Here is a 7,055-nt window from a genome sequence, read left to right as displayed (position 1 = left end):
CTTCAATTCCCACCTTTCAGTCAGAGCTGAAGAGGTTTCTTGGATGAGAAGCGAAATGTCTTCAAAGAAAAACAAGGAAGTCCAGTTGCCTCTCAAAAAAGTATTTTTTAGGACAACCATGACCTGGATGAGTGAGAATCTCCATAGACAAGGGGGGGTTGAACTTAGTCCATTTGTGGCTATGTAAAAATTCTAGGTTGATCTCTCTTTTAACTCTGCCCCAGGTTCTACCACTCCTTCCCCTACAACAATAGAGGTATGAATTCTTTCCTACATTTAACCAGGTTTGTTCTTTAAAATTCCCAAAGAAATGCAAAAGGCTAACAAAAACTAGTTCCTCCTTTTTGGCTTAAGAGAAATAGACAGATTACTTTGGTGTAGTGGTTAAGACACAAGGCCAGAAACCAGGAAACTGTAAATTCTAATTCTGCCTTAGGCACAAAGCCAGCTGGTCACATACTCCTAGCTCTAAGAAGGAGGCAAGAACAAACCACTTATGAAATCTTGCCAAGAAAACTGCAGGGACTAGTCCAGGCAGCAACCAGAATGACTTGAAGGCACAATAAAATAAAATAGCTACAAAAAGACAGCAAAAATGTTGCCTACCCCAGTCAGTTGACAGATGTAAGTGCATTGCTTTCGGACTGATTTAGTTCTACAAAGATGGCTTTTACAGCTCATTATATATGTATTGCTTCTTCCTATGTACAGTTTCACCAGCATTCAAGGAATCAATCTGTTGTTTTCAGTTAATGTATCTAACTATCTAGGGAAATATGGTGTGGGGTGGAATGGCTGTTTAAGGTGCCATGTTGGTTTTGGCAGCTACAGTATGAAACTGCAAAAGATGAAATATCTCTTCTGGAAGCATGCAAACAACAAAGGGATCTAGCAATGGGAGATTCTAAAATAAGTGACAAATAGCTTTGAATACATTTCTTTTTTCAGTTACAATGAACTTATGGAATCAAATCTGTGCAGTAATAACTTTATTGCTATTCTCCATTGGTCAATGAAGAGAATATAAATATATATATAGTATACTTGTATATAGTATGTATAGTATATAAAATGAGAGAAAATCCAACTCCTTACTAGCATTGATGATGTTACCTAGTTTGGTAAGGAAATGTCTGCAATAAAACAATCAAGCTTAGAGAACATCAAGAAACCCACAATCCATTGCCAATGGTTTGATTTTCACCTCTCCAAGCACATGAAAATCAAATTATATTAAAATATATTAAAACATAAACTTTTAAACATAGTTTCTGATCTCCTTGAAGATTTTTTTTTCAAAACAACAAGATTACATCAGATCTATTGCCCTGTGAGTAATAGAGCAAGGGAAATGTACTACAGAAAATTTGCTGCCAGTTTTGTGCAGATCAGGCTGGCAATTGCTGGTGAGGTGCAGGTATATAACCTTTGGGGAGAAAAAGAACACAATAGCAAAGTTCTACCCCATAGGCTATTTATACCCATTCATTTGAAAGCAGTGACAGGTATAATTACAGAGTAGAATTTTTTTTACAAATCTCATTTCAGGGGGCATTTTTCCTACTATTCCAAAGAAGATAAAAGGCTGAAAGTGTTCCTGACATACCTCCTAAACTGAAAATATTTTAGCATGCTGTTTATTTGATTAGAAATAGCCTCCTCTGAAGTTTGCTGGGTTGATTTGGAGAACATTCCAATAAACGGAAATCTTTTTACTGGTAAACTGCAGAGTTATTTTCAGCTCCAATTTGAAGTAATATAAAAAAAAATAATTGTGTAAATTCTTCTTACTGGTACTTCATAAATAATATATTCAAATGAAATGGGGGATTCCTCAGTAAAAGAGATCTCCTATGTGGCGCCTGTATGTAACATATGATTCCACTGGGACCTACAATTAAATTATTGACTGAAGTACAATTAAAACATAGTGTGAGGTCCACCTTTGGGTCCTGCCATTGTGTTGGAAGGCAGGGGAATGTTAGCATATTTGATACACTTTTGCTTTGCTGAACACTTGGGAATTATGGAGGGGGATTGTCTTCAGAGATGAAACAGACTCTGTCCTAGCCGGTTCCAGCCTGGTTCCAAGGGCGTCATGCCCTGAGAGTGACCTGTTATCTGCCTAGCACTTCAGCATTCTCAAAACATCTTCAAGGCATCATATTGACTGTGGGTGGACTGGTTGGGGGGATGGGACTTGGGGAAAATGAAAGAATAGCTTTGCATTTTGCCTAGGATCTTCAGATTCTGCCTGACTTTCCCAAAACCACTTTCTCTCAGTAAAAGTTCTTTTGATTCAACCACATGGATTCAAGAATCTTACTTTCTTGAAGGACCAGCTGAAGTGGCTCTTTACACATAGTATGATGGCATAATACTATAAAATATATAATAAAAAAAATTTCCAGGAAACACAGAGGAAAAAAAAGATGAATAAACAATAGTTTAAAATACTGAATTAAAAATCATATTTTTTTAAAGGCTGAGGAGTGAGGATAGTTTCATGGCAGTGTAGTAACACAAAGAAGATAATAAATGAGTATCTCCAAGAAAGCAGCTACTTCATTCATACTTCATTCAATGGAGACATCCAGAATAAAACATTTCTAGCAGATCTCAGGGATGTGAGATCTCAGGGATCTTAGTAATATTTTGCTTCCATTAACTATTGTGAAAGTGTATTGCATCAGATGTATGTAAAGTTGCTTAGGATAACTGTGAAGAAAACAAGAGAAGTTTTGATCACCTAAATACTATACAGAAATTAAGGTATCCTTGAGCTGAGTTTGACAGGGGCTATGGGAGAAGAGGTGAGAACTCAGGAAGCAGAGAATAAAAGATTCATCTCTTTAATAATAACAACAATAATGATAAAGTTGGAAGGGACCTTGGAGGTCATCTAGTCCAACCCCCTGCTCAGGCAGGAAACCCTATACCATTTTGGACAAATGGCTGTCCAGTTTCTTCTTAAAAACTCCCAGTGTTGGAGCATTCACCACTTCTGGAGGCAGGTTGTTCCACTGGTTAATTGTTCTAACTGTCAGGAAGTTTCTCCTTAGTTCTAGGTTGCTTCTCTCTTTGGTTAGTTTCCACCCGTTGCTTCTTGTCCTGCCTTCAGGCGCTTTGGAAAATAGCTTGACTCCCTTTTCTTAGTGGCAGCCCCTGAGATATTGGAACACCGCTATCATGTCACCCCTTGTCCTTCTCTTCGTTAAACTAGACATACCCAAGTCCAGCAACCGTTCCTTATATGTTTTAGCCTCCAATCCCCTAATCATCTTTGTTGCTCTTCTCTGTACTCTTTCTCTGTACTCTTTCTTCCAGGTTGATGTCCCTGTCATGCTGATAGCAATAATTGGATGGCAACCCTTAAAAGATAATGGGAACTCTACAAAAATGATATTTTTCTCCTATGAGACCAGATGTACATCCCAATCTTCTAAGTGATTAAATCTAATATTGGGTTTTAGCAGCAGAGTTAGAGCCTAATCAAGGCCTTCCATCATCTTTGCATCCCTCTTCTGATTTGTACAAAAGCCTTTCCGACTTTCTGAGGGTAAAAGGGAAGCAGTTGAGAACTTCTCTAGCAATTATTCTGACCCTTCTTATCCATACTAAAACTATATATTACTTGTGACCCTGTGACACAATTAATATTCATTTCCAGCAAACTAAATTCTCAGGTCTCTTCCCTTCTCTAATCTTTAGGAGGGCACATTTGAAACAAAGTACCTGATAGGGGGGAAAGGATTTGTACTGAATGGGACCTATATTTTATAATAAGAAAGCGGCCTGTACTTATAAGTTCTGCTTTCCTGTTGTTCATGACACACTTAACAAATACCAAATTAGGTGGTATCACCGACCTTCAATACAATATAGTTATAGCCTTGCTTGTCCCATCTGAGAAGATATATGTAAAAAATGCAAGTAAAAAGTTTTTTTAATTGCATTCTTTTTTCATACTTCCAGACCTTATACTATTTTTAAAGCTGGCAGATAAAGGAGATTTTAATTATTATAATATGAATTCATACGCAATTAAATATGAAAAGTGGTTCCATAGCCACTTATGTCTTTCATTTACCCTTTTTGTAGGTCACATAAATAGTGTATTTGACTAATAAGTAAATATGATATAGAACAAACTAATCATGTATATATTTACTAAAGTCCACATCTATATTCTGTTCAAACACCAGGACATCTATGATTCAAATACAGTGATTATCTGCCCCTCTAATGCTTTGGTAACACTGAATCTAATCATAGGATCTGCTTGAGTTTTTCATATTTTTAAAAGCATTTAACAGAAGGAATGTATATATTTTATTATCACCAAGATTAAAGAATTAAGAAACCTATGGCACGATGCATTAGGTGTTTCACTTATTAACTGAACTGTTTGACATAATGGTGGCTAGTTACCTAGCAACACAGAATACATTGCTGAGCTTACTCCCTAAGTCTCATTTGTCATAATTTGTGTAATCAGAACTGATCATAAATAAAACCTGAATACAATCAACTGACTTATGTTTTCAATTAGAATCCATCTGAATCATAAGGAGAAACTAACAGCTCAGTCACCGATTTTGGCATACTTATTGCTTTACCAATATTTTCATTTCTTCCCTTGCCATATTATTTCTAACTGAGGCTATTTGCATTTCCCCATGAGATTATTCAATAATGGGACCATGTTATCTTTCTTTAGATTACATTTCTTTCACACATCTACATTAGCAAAATCGCAATTTGTGAGACAGCCAGCAGCAGCATTGCATTCTGGTCCATTAGAAAGTAATATAACTTTCTAATAAACATCTGGCAAGTCACTAGCTTGATTTTACAAGCCATTGGGCCAGCAAAACAACAAGAATGTTGGTTTGCTGAAATAGATACGCTGCTAGAATATCATAACATGTAACATTAGCAGAATAACAGAGTTGGAAGGGACCTTGAAGGTTTTCTAGTGCTCAAGCAGGAGACCCTATACCATTCCAGACAAGTAGCTGTCCAGTCTCTTTTTAAAAGCCTCCAGTGATGGTCCCCATAGCTTCTGAAGATGAATTTTTCCTTAGTTCTAATTGCTTCTCTTCTTGATTAGTTTCCATCCTTTGTTTCTTATCTTGCCTTCTATGGGAATGCAGTAGCTTACTTGACATGGATATTGTACCATCATAGTAAAGGCAGATTAGTGCTATTATACCAACACTGCTTCTTCTGGGAGAGATATGCCATGTTGAAAAATATCTTCTTCTTCTGTGCAATTATGTCTGACTCTCAGAGATTGTTTTCTGAAGTTTTCTAGGACTGAGAGAAAGTAACTGACCCAAAGTCACCCAGTTAGCTTTGTGCCTAACGGTAACATTAACAGAGTTGGAAGGGATTTGGAGGTCATCTAGCCCAAACCCTCTTCTCATGCAGAAGATCTATACTATTTCTGACAAATGGTTGTTCAATCTCTTCTTCAAAGCCTCCAGTGATGGGGCACCCACAACTTCAAAAGGCAATTTGTTATACTGGTTGATTGTTCTCACTGTTAAGAATTTTCTCCTTAGTTCTAGGTTGCTTCTCTCCTTGATTAGTTTCCAAGCATGGTTTCGTGTCTTGCTTTCAGGTGCTTTGGTAAATAGGTTTTCCCCCTCTTCCTTGTGGTAGGCCTTCAAGTATTGGAAAACTGCTATCATGTCACCCCTTCTTTTCACTAGACTAGGTATAGCCAGTTCCTGCAATTGTCCTTTGTATGTTATAGCTTCTAGGCCACTAATCATCTAATGATAATCCAGTGGAACTAGAACTCACAGTCTCCAGGTTTTTAGCCTGATGCCTTAACCACTACACCAAATAGGCTGTTCCTTATAAAATAATAAAGGAAAAATGGCACAACAGATCTAGAAAATAAACTAGGGCTAGAAAACTATTTGTGAACTATCTATCACTTTGAGGTCAACCATAGAAATGCAGCTCTGTGTTATGGAGGGAGAGAAAGCTGCTGTGCATACAGTAAGTAGCACTTAATGGCAACATAGGTATGACTTTGGGGAAATAATGTGTTTAATATAAAAAAGGATAAAGGTATTTATGTTTTCTTCTTCCAATTTTCTATCCAGCCTTTCATTTCTAGAGTCCAGGAGAAATTTCATTTGTTCCTTTGAGTTCATTTACAGTCCAAATGTGTGGTAGGAGTCCTTGAAGATTCATGTCCTTGTTCAGTGAGCTTTCTACATTTTAAATTTATTTTATTTAACATAAATCCCTATTACAACTGAGTTGGAATGGTGGACAACAAAGAAGACATGAAATCATATAACATATTGGAATCTATCTATATAAATAAAAATGTAAATGTTCGTTTGTTCAAAATCTTAAATCTCCGAAAGTTCTTCACCAATTGCTTTGAAATTTTGACACAACATTGCATTTGAATACGCGCATGTTTTTATATACCTACTATTATATAGATGTCACACCTGTGACAGGTAAAACATGCTTTTTTTGAAAAACAGCACCATCTGTTGGACGTAAAAGCAACACACGCCATTTAACCAGACTGAGCCACAGCAACGCGTGGCCGGGTACAGCTATAAACAATAAAAATATTCAATTCAACTACCATTGGATGACATCTACAGTTTCCCTGTTAAACCCCATGGAGCTAGGCATGATGAAGAATTCAAGAGCAATTTAGAAGTTTGGCAAAGAGGGATTAACAGTTTCATATGGTTAGGAAAAAAGCCGAGGGTAAAATTTAAAATTTTGCAAGATGCACGTGAAAGAGGGGGACTTAAAGCTCCAAATTTAAAATTGTATTATGATGCGGTGGTTTTGACATGGATTACTGATTGGTTTAATTTAACTAATAGAGATATACTGATTCTTGAAGGCTGGGACTTATATTTTGGATGGCATGCATATTTATTTTTTGATAAGAAAGTTGATTCTATTTTTAAATCTCATATCTTAAGAGTGGCGATTTTGAGAATTTGGAAAAAGTATTATCACAAATTAAATTTTAAGATACCAATGTGGGCAATTCCGGAACATGC

Source organism: Protobothrops mucrosquamatus, unplaced genomic scaffold, assembly GCF_001527695.2.
Source record: "Protobothrops mucrosquamatus isolate PMUCROS unplaced genomic scaffold, P.Mucros_1.0 scaffold686, whole genome shotgun sequence".
NCBI classification, from domain to species: Eukaryota; Metazoa; Chordata; class Lepidosauria; order Squamata; family Viperidae; genus Protobothrops; species Protobothrops mucrosquamatus.
Note: the sequence above shows the minus strand (reverse complement) of the source record.